Source organism: Sus scrofa, chromosome 13 (genome assembly GCF_054392235.1).
Source record: "Sus scrofa isolate SSC_HxYL_T2T_F1_AM1 chromosome 13, Sscrofa_HxYL_maternal_Yorkshire_Landrace_v2.0, whole genome shotgun sequence".
Lineage (NCBI taxonomy): Eukaryota > Metazoa > Chordata > Mammalia > Artiodactyla > Suidae > Sus > Sus scrofa.
The window spans coordinates 21,328,061-21,343,372 of NC_139395.1; positions in this window are offsets into that span (position 1 = coordinate 21,328,061).

A 15,312-nucleotide genomic window follows, 5' to 3' on the forward strand; every position below is an offset into this window, starting at 1 on the left:
TTTTTGCTTGATAAGTCTGGCTAGGGGTTTACCAATTTTGTTGATCTTTTCAAAGAACCAGCATTTGTTTCATTGATCCTTTCAATGGTTTTCTTTGTTTCTATTTCCTTGATTTCTGCTCTGATCTTTATGATTTCTTTCCTTCTGCTAACTTTAGGTCTTGTCTGTTCTTCTCTCTCGAGCTGCTTTAGGTGTCAAGTTAGCTTGTTTATTTGAGCTTTTTCTTGTTTCCTGAGGTGGGCTTGTATTGCTATAAACTTTCCTCTTAGAATGGTTTTTGCTGCATCCCATAGGTTTTGGAGTGTTGTATCACTGTTGTCATTTGCTTCTAGATATTTTTTAATTTCCTCTTTGATTTCCTCAGTGATCCTTTGTTTGTTTAGTAGCATGTTGTTTAGTCTTCATGTGTTTGTGTTTTTTGGAGATTTTTCTTGTTGTTGATTTCTAGTCATATAGCATTGTGGTCGGAAAAGATGCTTGATATGATTTCAATTTTCTTAAAGTTACTGAGGTTGGATTTGTGGCCCAGGATGTGATCAGTCTTAGAGAATGTTCCATGTGCAATTGAGAAAAATGTGTTGTCTGTTGCTTTTGGATGGAACGTCCTATAAATATCTATTAAACCCATCTGGTTTAATGCATCATTCAGGGCCTGTGTTTCCTTGTTTATTTTCTGTCTGGTAGATCTGTCCTTTGCTGTCTGTGGGGTGTTAAAGTCCCCCACTATTACCGTGTTATTGTTGATTTGTTCTTTTAAGGTTGTTAGCAGTTGCCTTATATATTGTGGTGAACCTACATTGGGTAGATATTTAAAATTGTTATATCTTCTTCTTGGATTGATCCTTTGATCATTAGGTAGTGACCTTCCTTGTCCCTTAAAATATTCTTCATTTTAAAGTCTATTTTGTCTGACATGAGTATTGCTAATCCAGTTTCCTTTTGATCCCCGTTTGTATGAAGTATTTTCTTCCATCCTCTCACTTTCCATTTGCGTGTGTCCCTAGAAGGGAAGTGGATCTCATAAAGACAGCATATATGTGGGTCTTGTATCCATTCAGCCAGTCTCTGTCTTTTGGTTGGGGCGTTTAGTCCATTAACATTTAAGGTAATTATTGATGTGTATGTTCTTATTGCCATTTTATTAATTGCTTTGGATTTGTTTTTGTTGCTCTTTTTCCTTTCCGTCTTCTCTTGTTCTTTTCTGCCTAGAGAAGTTCCTTTAGTATTTGTTGTAAGGCTGGTTTAGTGTTGCTGAATTCTCTCAATTTTCACTTATCTGTGAAGCTTTTGATGTCTCCTTCAAATCTGAATGAGAGCCTTGCTGGGTAGAGTATTCTTGGTTGGAGGTTTTTCCCTTTCATCATGTTAAGTATATCATGCCACTCTCTTCTGGCCTGCAGAGTTTCTGCTGAAAATCTGCTGATAACCTTATTGGGGTTCCCTTGTATGTTGTTTGTTTCTTTTCCCTGGCTGCTCTCGATATTTTCTCCTTGTCTTTGTTTTTGGTCAGTTTGATTAATATGTGTCTCGGGGTGTTCCTCCTTGGGTTTATTTTATATGGTACTCGTTGTGCTTCCTGAATGTGAGTGAGTGGTTCCTTTCCCATGTTAGGGAATTTTTCGGCTAGTATCTCTTGGAATAGTTTTTCTGTCCCTTTCTCTCTCTCTCCCTTATCCTTCTGGCACCCCTATAATATGGGATGTTGGTGTGTTCAACGTTGTCCCAGAGTTCTCTGAGACTCTCTTCATTCGTTTTCAATCTTTTTCCTCTTTTCTGTTCCTCTTCCATGATTTCCACTAATCTGTCCTCTGCCTCGCTTGTTTGTTCTTCTGCCTCCTGTATTCTGCTGTTAGCTGCCTCTAGTGAATTTTTTATTTCAGTTACTGTATTTTGCATCTCTTCTTGCTTAAGTTGTATACCTTGTATCTCCTTGCTCAGTGTTTCCTGTACGTTATCCATCTTTGCCTCCAGTTTCTTTCCAATGTCTTGCATCCTCTTCAGCATCAACAGTCTGAAGTCTTTTTCCTGGAGGCTGAGAATCTCCTGATCACTTAGCTGTTTTTCTGGGGGTTTTCCTTTCTCCCTCATCTGAGTTATAGTTCTCTGTCTTTTTATTTTTATAGATTTTTGGTGTGGTGAGCTTTTTACAGATAATAGAGTTGTAGCCTCTCTTACTTCTGGCATCTGCCCCCCCTTGTGGCTGAAGTCAGTATGGAGGCTTGCTGTAGGCTTCCTGATGGGAGGGACTGATGCCTGCCCACTGGTAGGTGGAGCTGATTCCTATCCCTCTGGTGGGTGGGGCTTAGTCTCTGGATGGTATTAGAGGCAGCTGTGTGCCTGAGGGGTCATTAGGTAGCCAGTTTACTGAGGGGCGGGGTTGTGATCCTACCTGGATTGTTGTTTGCCCTGGGGCTTCTCAGTGCTGACTGACTGACTGATGGGTGGGGCCAGATTTTCCCAAAACGGCCACCTCCAGAGAAAGGCAGCTGTTGAATATTCCTGAGAGCTTTGCTTTCAATGTCCTTCCCTCACAACAAGCCACATTCACCCCTGATTTCCCAGGAGGTCCTCCAAGAACTGTGGTCAGGTTTGACCCAGATTCCTATGAAGACCTTGCTGCCCTGAGACCCAGTGCACATGAAAGTCTGAGTGCACCGTTTAAGAATGGGGTCTCCATTTCCACCAGTCCTGTGGAGCTCTTGCGCACAAGCCTCACTGGCCTTCAATGCCAGATGCTCCAGGGGCTCTTTCTCCCAGTGCCAGATCCCCACACATGGGAGTTTGATGTGGGGCTCAGAACTCTCACTCCTGTAGGTGAGTCTCTGTGAAACAGTTACTGTCCAGTCTGTGGGTCTTCCCACCCAGGAGATATGGGGTTGTTTATATCGTGAAATCGCCCTCCTACCTCTTGATATGTCCTCCTGTTTTTCTTCTGGAGTAGGATATCTTTTTTAAGGTTTCCAGTCCATTTGGTGAAGAATGCTCAGTCTTTAGTTGTGAATTTTGTTGATTTTAGGAGAGAAGTTGTGCTCCAGTCCTTCTATTCCACCATCATAATCCTCATCCCCCTTCTTCCTGGAAACTGTTTTTAAACATAGGAAATGATCTTTCACTTTCTTAAGAAAGGAGCCTTTTCTTTTTCCAGGAAGAGCTGAGGGCATAAAGGCAGATAGATATCTTGGGACTGGATCCAGTCTTTTGCCCTTCCTAGCATAGTGAAATCAAGTATTTTGGACTTTACTTTTACTTGAGAACCGGCAGTCAAGGAAACTTTTGAATTCCTGCCTGCTGTCTATCAGAAATGGAGGAAAAACATCTTCAGGCTTGGTTAAAAGATGTTCTATGAGTTCCCTGGTGGTTCAGCAGTTACGAATCCAACATTGTCACTGCTGTGGCTCAGGTCATGGTTGTGGCAAAGGTTCAATCCCTGGCCTGGGAATTTCCAAATGCTGTGAGCATGTATAAGAAAAAAAAATATGTTTTAGGGCCAGTAACAGCCCCATGATCCCTGCTCCCTTTATGCCCTTATGTTTCTCCCCTTGAGTATGGGCTAAGCCTAATGACTCACTACTGGGCAAAAAATGGCAAAAGCAATGTGATATAATTTTTGAAGGTGGGTTACAAAAAGACTATGGCCTCTGTCTATGGCAGCCCCTTTCACTCTTTTTCTATCATGCTATGAAGAAATCCAGCTGCCATGCTGTGAAATGCTCTCTGGTAAGGCCTTCATGGTGAGGGACCGATGGCCCCAGTCAGCATTCAAGGGAGACCAGAGGATAAGATCCACATGAGAAGTTGGGAGCAGATTCTCTGCAGCTTGAGCCAAGAGATGACAGCAGCCTTCCCTGACACCTGACTGTGGCTTGAAGATGGTCAGTGAGCTAGAGAAACCCTTGGTTCCAGTGCACAGAAACTGTGAGATAATCAATGTTGTTTTAAGCCACTAAATTGGGGGTAAGTTGTGATGCAACAATAGATAACTAATATGACTATCATGTATATAAAGCCTCTGAGGATGAGAAATGCTACAGACTGAATTAAAAATACAGCTGACCCTTCAACAATGTGGGGACTAGTGGTACTGTACCTCCATAGAGTTGAAAATTTCCATGTAAATTATCATCAGCCTTCTATCCTCTGTATACATAGATGCTCCACATACTTCAACTGCAGATCCTTTAATACTATAGCATTTACTAATAAAAAAACACTCCCAGGTAAGTAGAGTGTTTCACACAATTCAAACTGGTCTTATTCAAGTGTTCAAGGATCAATTGCACACAGAATTCAAATTTAGGTGTTAGTTATGGATTCAGGTCTCTCCCATTAGGAATTCTAGTTTTTCAGTAAGTTGTCTCTCCACCCTGGAGAGTGTACCCTAAAAGCAGCAAATAATAGAGCTTCAGGTAAAATGGCCAAGGGAAATGTCTTATCTTTGGTTCCTAGTAAACTTCTATAATGGGCTCTTCGCCAGGACGGTGGATCATGGCTTAGAGAATCAGAGAATCATGCTTCAAGTCTGGGCCCAAGTGATTTATAACCAGTGGTGTAGGTTAACATGGAAGGACATATACACATTTCTTCCCATGTCTACATTCAGTGTCATGAAGTTGATAGCTTGAGATTGGGTATGGTGGGAATGTTTACAACAAGGAAATTGTCAAATGCTACAAATCAGGATTTTCTCCAAAAATTCAATGTTTTGAACATTAACCAGAAAATCACTGTTTATAACCAAAAAGCTGCTAATTATCAGAGAGGCAAGGAGCCACCTGAATCCCATTTATGGTGAAGTAAATCAGGGCTGAGGAAAAGGAGAAGGTGATCATGACAGTCTTCAGGGAGAAAGACAAAATAGAAAGTTGAGTTGGGACTGGCAATATCAATGCAGATTTGGGGAACCTAAACCAATGTAGCTATGCCTCAGTCTCCTGAATTTGGATTCATATGAGAAAGCTCCTAGTAGGTGCTGTTATTATCTATCACAATTTACAAAATATGGATATCAAGAAGTAAAGGCAATAAAGAGTATTCCAGGACTTCAGAATTACTAAGGGCAGAGCCTCCACCTGAAGCTGGGTCTGTGTGGCACCAAAGGATGTTAACAATATGCTCCACTTCCCCCTACTTTGCTTTGTCTTCTGACCCTTTGGCATTTTAAATCACAGTAACAACTGTAGGATCAATGGAAAATGAGAAGTGGCTACAATGAAAGATTCATTAAGAAACTGGGAGTATATCTGGGGACAACATGATACCAAAATTAAAGAATTCCATTCAAGATATTTTATAGGAATAGGGCATAAAGCTCACTATACAGAAACAGAGCTTTGCATGATGACCCAGCACAACATGTCCAATGGCTTTAAGTTTCCATGTTCTCAAAGTGAGAATGTGTGGCACTACCTGTAAAGTCATTGTGATCTGTACCACATTTTCTAAGGTTCATAGTTCCTATCATCTCACTAGTGAATTTTCATGAGGTTAAATGCAGGGACTATCACAAACATAAAACAATTTTTTTAAAAAAATCAAACATTTAAGAAAAAAAAATTCAAAGCCATATAACAGGCAAACATTAAGACCCGAAAGTCATACTCACCTGAAGGCAAAATAAAACGCAGAAGCCAGATAGTATTTGGCCTTCCTGGTTGCATTAGAACAATGTGGAATTCTCCAATTCCAACCTTAATGACAGAGAAACATGTATAACATGTGAATATTAAACAGGATTTCTAGAGATGGCTATTGAGAAAGTATGCTGCCTAGGCAACTTGCTGAAGTAAAAGCTAAAGATAGGTGTTCCAGATTCTATACTTGTACATAAAACCCTAGAGTATCCATAAACAGTTTTTCCTATATTAAAACATTTTAAAAAGGAGATTATTGGGAGGAGGAGTGTTTATTAAAACAAAGAAAATCAGGTATCATAGTAAGATACCAAAAAACAAAATTAAAAAACTCATCCAATCAGATAAAACATAGCAGAATGCTTTGCTTTCAATTGGGTCACAACCAGCCTCAATGAGAGGCCGGATAATTACTTACATTCTGTGTGCAAGCCCATTCCAGGAGCTAGATGATCTATACAACTTTAATATCTTTTCACAAGAGCATTCTTGGCTGCACCTCATTAGCTTTTTACTTCTTGCTAGATTCTGCCCTGTAGCACAGTCTTAGATGCTTGTGAAGCAAAATGTCAAAAGGTTACATCATGGGGGTCTTCTAAGAGCAATGCTATAGGAATTTTATATCATTAGGAGCATATTTTAAAAGATGTGATACCTCTGTTAGATAACAAAAACAATTTGTATATTAAAATGGTTACTTCTAGAAGGAGTAGTAATTGCAAAAGGCACAAAGGGGCCACAGGGAGTATTGCTATATTGTTTTGTGATCTAGGCTGCTTACATGGATAGTTTCCAATTTGTGAGACTACATCAAACTTTACACTTATGATTTGTGCACTTTTCTGTATGCACATCATCCTTTAATAAACATGTCAATAAAAGCAAACCAGTGATGGCTACTTGAAATCACTATCCTACCCATTTGGTAGTAGTAATTTATTCAAATATTTTTGAAGCACTAAATAAGAGCATGGGATGCCACTTTCAGGGACTCCGGGAGTAGGCACAGACCACCATCAGGCTTTAGGAGTGGTCACTCTCCTGGTTTCCAGGAGTGAACCTGAACTACATCCACTCCCACTGCATGTTCCAGAGACACACATGAGCTGCAACTATTGCTGAGAACCCCAGAACCAGGCATTATTAGCCATTGCATCTGCACAACCACCATCAAGGGGATAATGCCCAGCACACACTGTGGAAAGAGCAGGCATCCAAAAAAAGCCCTCACACCATAAATATTAAATCCATACAAGCTACACACTTACACTCCAACATGTAAATAGCCCTCCAAGACCACTGTAAACAATTGTTCCTCCCAAACTCACAGAATAAGAGAAATACAAGTAAAATTATGAGTAGAGGAGCCATTCCCAGTCTTCTAACTTTTAATAGAATTCCCCTGAAAGAACAAATAATGAAACAGACCTCTTCAGCCTAAAAGACATCAATTTCTAAAAGGAGATAATGGGAGTTCCCATCATGGCTCAGCAGTACCAAGCCCAACTAGTACCCATGAGGACACAGGATCAATCCTGGGCCTCTCTCAGTGGGTTAAGGATCTGGCATTGCCATGAGTTGTGGTGTAGGTTATAAATGCGGCTCAGATCAGCAATGCTGTGGCTGTGGTGTAGGCTGGAAGCTGAAGCTCTGATTTGACCCCTAGCCTGGGAACCTCCATATGCCCCCAGATGTAGCCCTAAAAAGAGGGAAAAAGATATAATGAGAATACTAAAGAGCTAAGAAAAGCTATTAATAGAAATGCAGAATACTGCAAAAAGTAACTAGAAACTATAAGAAGGAACTAAGAAAAATTAGAAAACTCATTTGCCAAGACAAAAGCTGAGCTAAATGTAATGAATAGCAGAATGAATAATGTAGAGAAACAAAATATGTGACTTGCAAGATAAAATGATAGAAATCACCCAATCAAGATAGCAGAGAGAAAGCCAAATAAGAAAAAGTAAGCAACATAAGAGACCTATGGGATAATGTAAAGTATGCCAATCTGTGCATAATAGGGATTCCAGAGAGGAAAGAAAGAGAAAAGGGGAACGTTTCCCCTTTCGGCTGAACATTTCCCAAACCTAAAGAAGGAAAGAGATATCCAGATACAGGAAGTACAGAGGGTCCCAAACAAGATGAACCCAAACAGACCTATAATAAAAATGGCAAAAATTAAAGAGAAGATTCTAAAGGTAGCAACAATCAACAGCAAAAGGATGAACATGAAGACATAAAAGAGAACATCAAAATCATAAAATATGGAGGAGGAGAGTAAGAAAATGTATATTTTTTTCCTAGAATATTTTTAAGCTTATATGACTACCAGTCTAAGGCAAGAAGATATAGGAAGGGGTTAACATACTTAAAAAGTAGGGTTACCATTAAAAACCTGCAATAGATTCACAAAAACCAAGAAGAAGAGAACATAAGTATAAACAAAAGAAAAATCATCAACCCATTAAAAAAAAGTAACAAAGAAGAAATATAAAATCAATGTGAAAATAGGGTTTAAAGTGGCAATAAATACGTACCAATCAATAATTACCTTAAACGTCAATGAATTAAATGCTCCAATCAAAAAATACATGGTAGCAGAATGGATTTAAAAAAACAAAAACAAAAACCCAAGGGCCGAACAATAGTCTGCCTACAAGAGACCCACTTTAGGGCAAAGGTCAAACATAGATTGAAAGTGAGGGGAATGGGAAAAAATATGAAAATGTGAAAGACAAAAAAGTGGGGGGAACAATACTTATATCAGACAAAATAGGCTTCAAAACAAAAGCCATAACGAAAAATGAAGGACACTATATTATGACAAAAGGACCAATACAAGAAGAGGATTTTACATTCATCAACATATATGCACCTAATATAGGAGCACCTAAATACATAAAATTAATACAAACATATATAAAGGGAGAAACTGATGGGAACACAATAATAATAGGGAACTTTAATACTCCACACATCAATGGACAGATCTTCTAGACAGAAAATCAGTAAGACAACAGAGATCGTAAAAGATACAATAGAACAGTTAGACTTAAGTGATATTTTCAGGACATTACATCAAGAAAAAGAAAAAAAACCCAGAATACATATGCTTTTTAAATTCACATGGAACATTCTCTAGGATTGACCACATATTAGGGCACAAAACAAGCCTCAAAGTATTGAAGAGTACTGACATTATCTTAAGCATCTTTTTCTTTTTATGGCCACACCTGTGGCATGTGGAAGTTCCTAGGCTAGGAGTCAAGTCAGAGCTACAGCTGAGGCTTATGCCATAACCATGGCATCACGGGATCTAAGCTGCACTTGAAATCTGTGTAGCAGCTTGTGGCAATAATGAATCCTTAACCCACTGAGTAAAGCTAGGGATTGAACATACATCCTTACATAGACAATGTTGGGTCCTTACCCCACTGAGCAATGTGTTGTGATCAAGCATCTTTTCTGATCACACTGGCCTGAAACCAGAAATCAACCACAGAAAGGAAAAAAAAAAATGGGTTACATAGAGACTAAACAACATGCTACTAAAAATTCAATGGGCCAATGACACAATCATTTTCAACATTTCTAATTATTAGAGAAATACAAATCAAAACTACAATGAAGTATCACCTCACAACAGTCAGAATAGCCACCATTAAAAAGTCTACAAATAACAAATGCTGGAGAGCGTGTGGGAAAAAATGGAACACTTCTACACTGTTGGGGGTAATATAAGTTGATATATCCACTATCAAAACAGTATGGAGATTCCTCAGAAAAACCAAGGATGAATTGCCACATGATTCAGCTATCTCACTCCTCGTCATATATTCAGACAACACTGTAAGTCAAAAAGACACATGCATCCCATAGTAGTACTCACAACAGCCAAGATATGGAAATAACCTAAATGCCTATCAACAGATGAATGGATAAAGAAGATGTGGTACATATACACAATGGAATACTACTCAGCCATAAAAAGAATAAAATAGAGCCATTTGCAGCAAGATGGATGCAACTAGAGATTATCACACTAAGTTAAATAAGACAAATATTATATCATTTATATATGGAATCTAAAATATGACACAAATGAACCTATCTACAAAACAGAAACATACTCACAGACACCAAGAACAGACTTGCAGCTGCCAAGGGGAGAGGGTTGGGGGAGTAGGAGGTTGAGGTTAGCAAATGTAAGCTATTATACATGTAGAGAATAAACAGCAAGGTCCTACTGTATAGAACAGAGAGCTATATTCAGTGTCCCATGATAAACCATAATGGAAAATATTTTAAAAGAGTGTGTGTGTGTGTGTGTGTGTGTGTGTGTGAATCAATTTGCTGTATAGCAGAAATTAATGTAACATTGTAAATCAATTATAGTTTGAAAAAAAATAAGAATGAAATAGAGGCCAGCATGGTGGTTAAGACTATGTCTAGATTTCTATGGTTATTCTGTGATTTCAGGAAAGTTATATAACCTGTTTATGACTCAGTATCTTGTCTCTAAAGTTAGACTACTAATAGCTTCCAAGTCATGTTGTTGTTGGGAGAGTTAAGAATCCACACATGAGTCTTGGAGAACAGACTTGAGGTTGCCAAGGGTTGCTGAGGGAGTGGGATGGACTGGGAATCTGAGGTTAACAGATGTTAACTAATGCTAACTATTGCCTTTGGAATGGATAAGCAATGAGATCCTGCTGTAGAAGATCTGTACTGGGAACTATGTATAGTCACTTGTGATGGAGCATGATGGAGGATAACGTGAGAAAAAAATGTAATGAGTACGTGTGACTGGGTCACTTTGCTGTACAGTAGAAAATTGACAGAACACTGTAAACCAACTATAATGAAACAATAAAAATCATTTTAAAAAAAGAATCAACACATGAAATATACTTAGAAAAGTGATGAGAAATTGCTCCCTAAATGTTAATCATTAAAATCATAATCATCGTCTTTATTGTAACCTGCAAATTTCTACTTTAGATTGGATATTTATATGCTCTCTCTAAATTATAACGGGGTTTTCCTTTTTAAGTTTTATTTCACTAACTGTACATTACCGTGATATTCCTATTGATTTAAAATCAATTTCTTCCTTCTATCTAACCAATTCACTAACTTCACTGATTCCATGATGATGTTATACTATCTTTTACAATCATAATTTCCTAGCAAGTAATCACATTAATTATCGTCAGAGGAAAGAGGCAAATAAATTTATCTGTGTATAAAAAATAAGAGCAGGATACTACTCCAGGTGCCATGTGACAGGGTTTCTTTACCTCTGGGAGCCTTCTCTTCACTAAGAGAGAAAAATAACCCACTGCTAATCTATGAACACAGCAGTATAAAAGACATGTAATAATAAGCAACAAGTGGTATAGAAGTAATGTGGATGCTGCCTCAGTGTTATAGGAGTTGCAAGGAGGAAATTAACTTTTAAAAAGAAGCAAAACCCCTTTATAATTTTAAGAGAGCATATAAATATCCAATCTAAAGTAGAAATTTGTAGGTTACAATAATGATGATGACTATGGTTTTAATGGTTAACATTTAAGGAGCAATTTCCAGTCACTTTTCTAAGTATATTTCATGTGTTGATTCTTTTTTTAAAATGATTTTTATTTTTTCATTATAGTTGGTTTACAGTGTTCTGTCAATTTTCTACTGTACAGCAAAGTGACCCAGTCACACGTACTCATTACATTTTTTTCTCACATTATCCTCCATCATGCTCCATCATGCTATACAGCAGGATCTCATTGCTTATCCATTCCAAAGGCAATAGTTTGCATCTATTAACCCCAGATATCAGATATTTCCTATAACTCTTTTTTCCCCAGTCCATCCCCCAATGAGTTTTCATTCCAAACCCATTCTCCTTTGATTTACCAGATGGTTCCCCAGCCCAAATACCCCTTATATTATAGAATTTCATGCTTGCTCTCCACAGCATTTCACTTTCCAATATGCCCAAAGAATTTTTTCACTTGAAATACCTCAAACACCACTCCTCTCCCCAGGGGCAAGTTAAGCATATTTTTAATTTGGCCCCTTGAATTTCAAACCCTGGCAACAGCTGTGTGGTCAACAAATCTCCTGGTTTGGTTGCTAAGCAAATTTTCACCTTTTTCTAAGGATAGAGTTCTAATAGCCTTCAATAAACCCAAAAATACCACAAGGCTTAATAATTATAGCTAAAATTCATTAAGCCCTTATGTGACAAGATCTATGCTGAACTCCATATTTATGTTATTTCATTTAATCTTTATTGCAACTCTGTAATGTGGGTCCTCTCATTTTCCCATTACTAGACAAAGACATTGAGACAGAGAACATTCATATACGATTTCAAGATTTTACAGCTAGTAAGGCATAGGGTTCAAATTTAAACTTATGTAGTTTGACACCAGAGATTACATTCTAAACACTGTTAAAGGTTAGAAATAAACCATATGCCCAGATTTCAACTTCATTTCATCCTCCCTTCTCACACCCCTGCCAAATCCAAGTTATGGATTAAATTACTAGGAATACTGGTACACTGGTTTGCTTATAATTTTGTGTTATACAGTTTCAACCTAAGAGAAAAACAGTACTGTTTTTTTCACTCCTCCCACAGATTATCAGGAATATTTCCATCCTAGGAAAGGTGAAAACATGTTCACGTGAGAGGAAAACTCAGGCATCAAAGCCTTTAGAAGAGAGATTTATTTGTGAAAAAATTGGCAAAAGTCAGACGTTAGGAAGATTGGCTAGTCAAAAAAATACAATAAATGTAAAATAAAAAATGGTGAAATTACCAAAGTTGTATAATTTATATTAAGCTAGTCATATTAGAAAAACAACTTTCTCACACAAGTGTCATATTCACAAAGGTTTTACCTATCTTTAGAAATCAACTTTGCAAAAGTCAGAGTTATTGTTATTTTGCTAAGAAGTGAGTAGAGGAAATAATCCAAGCTTCATTTATTTTAAGGACCAGAACTAGAGAGGATGACCCTGTTATTTCCAGTCTCATTCTGGGACATTATGTATAGGTTTATTCATAATGGTAGCAGGACGAAGTGCTCACTTTGCTTCCACATTAGCAATGATTGACACGGCTAGCATGGCCCTAGACAGTGGTTAGGTCATTTGGATAACCTGGAAGATAATGAAAATACCTTGTGACTGATTCAGAAGCCATGCCATTGATAAAGTGGTTATTACTATTAACATTTCATGGAAGGAAATGTTACAGGAAAGGCATTTTAATGAGCTCAGATATCTCTATTTTATCCTCAATTTAAAGAAGACAACATGGTCTTGCTGAAAGAACATGAACTTAGGGAGACTGGACCCGAGTCCTGACTCCATAAATTAAGAGTTTGATGCTGACAAAGTCACAGTGTTTTGGCTTTGGAATATAATGATTTCTTTTGTCGATGGGGCAGAAAAAGAAAGAGAAAAATAATAATGAAAAATAAAATACAAATGTAGAAATAATGTCAAAACATATGTGTATTGTAAAGACTCAGACTGGGGAGAACGGCATTGCACAATAAATAAATTAGTATATGTAAAGTGCTTAGAGAAGTAACCTGCATATATACCAAGTATTCAATCAATGTTACATATTGTTAATTTTTTAGCTGTGCAATAACAACTCTATATTTGAAAGGTGTGGGTTATGACCTACGAGAACATCTCAGTATGCAATACCCGAATCAATTAAAATTAAATTTGATAGACTGTTAATCATAAGTGTGGACCTGTGCTACGCCTCATTTATTAATTTGACTTTTAGCCAGTCATCAGCATGAATGATATTTGTAAATATTCAAATAATTTCTCAAGAAAATGATATTACATTTCTTCCACAAATTGCAGCTTAATGAAATTTCTAATATGTGAGAAATCATTTCAATTGACTGAAAAGCCATTGAGTAGCCTTATTATAAAATCATCATCAATGGATAAAGACAATCTGTAAAGTTTGCACTTTATTCTTATATGTGAATCATTTTGCTTAGTAAAGAGATTTCCAAGCAAAGTTGCCTATCAATCTAATTATTTTAGATCAAATATTATCTTAACATTATAATTTTAGAAATGAAACCATTTCTTTTTTTTGCTTTTTTTCGTTTGTTTGTTTTTTAGGGCTGCACCTGCAGTATATGGAAGTTTCCAGGCTGGGGTATCAGAGCTGTGCCACTGGCCTACACTACAGCGACAGCAATGCCAGATCCTTCACCCACCAAGTGAGGCCGGGAATCAAACCGGTGTTTTCACGGATACTAGTCAGGTTTGTTACCACAGAGCCACAACGGGAACACCAGAAATGAAACCATTTCTAATGGTTCATTAATCAACTACGACATGCATTCATTAAATTTAACATTCTCTACTTAGTAATTGAGCAGTAAGTAAACATTTACCTGCCCAGAAAAAACTACATATTAAAGGAAAGGCATATACATTCGATTTAAATATGTATCTTCCTCAAGACAGCCATCCCTTAATAATTCAAATTTGAGTTGTCATGATTTTTTTTTCTTGGTAGCACACATGTATGCCCTATTTTGGCTTTGTTTTCCATTTCCAGGTTGGTACTGGCTCCCACAGCAGGAGTCCAATGAAGGGATCACTTCACACCGCGTGGAAGTATAGCCACTGAAGTGCATTAGTGCAAGTTCAAGGGAGGCTGAGAGGACTCAGTCACACAAGCTGTTAATTTCCCAAAGGGGATTTAGTCAGGGTAGTGAAATTCATGGATCTGGAGAAAACTTAGTGCAGCTTTAACAGTAATCAAGTCCTTAACTTTGGCATTTTCTTTTAAGGCTAGAAATAAAGCCAAGGAAAGGCTGTGTCAGGGCAAATAGAGTCAATTCAAAAAAGGAGGTCCTGATAGAATTTCCATTTTATAGCCATAGCATATTAACTTCTTTACACTTGAAATTACTTAGAAAATCCAAAATTTTTTGAGTTATGTGCATCTATATTAGTATAGAATATTAGAAGTTAAAAGGAACATATTTAAAATAACTATTAACTTATTTTAAAATACATTACATCATGAGAAAAATAAAATATTTTGTGAAAAATAACTACATTTCCCCCAAACAAAAAGGTGAAGAATAGTAGTGTCATTTTACATTTTTGCAAATCCCTTTAATGTCCAGCTTAGTAAAAGACAGCTGGATTCTTTTATCTAGCTTCTGCATTCAGCTTTCAGCCAAAAGCTATGGGTTTTTTGGATTGAAGCATATGAAGAAAGTCAGGCATCACAGAAATATGTAGTTGAAAACAGAGTATTTTATTTATTTATTTTTTGTCTTTTTAGAGCCACACCCACAGCATATGGGTTCTCAGGCTAGGGGTCAAATTGGAGCTGTAGCCACCGGCCTACACCACAGCCACAGCAATGCCAGATCCGAGATGCATCTGCAAAATACGCCACAGCTCACCCACTGAGCAAGGCCAGGGATCAAACCTGTGTCCTCGTGGATGCTAGTCAGACTCGTTTCCACTGAGCCATGGCAGGGACTCCAAAGAAGAGTATTTTAATAACCTTTTCAGATATTTGTGGATTTTCTTCTTTGAGACTATGTCAAAACTCAACAAGTGGGTAGTCTCTTAAAGGTAAGAGACTAAGGAACTGGAAGGAAGACGGAATCAGAAA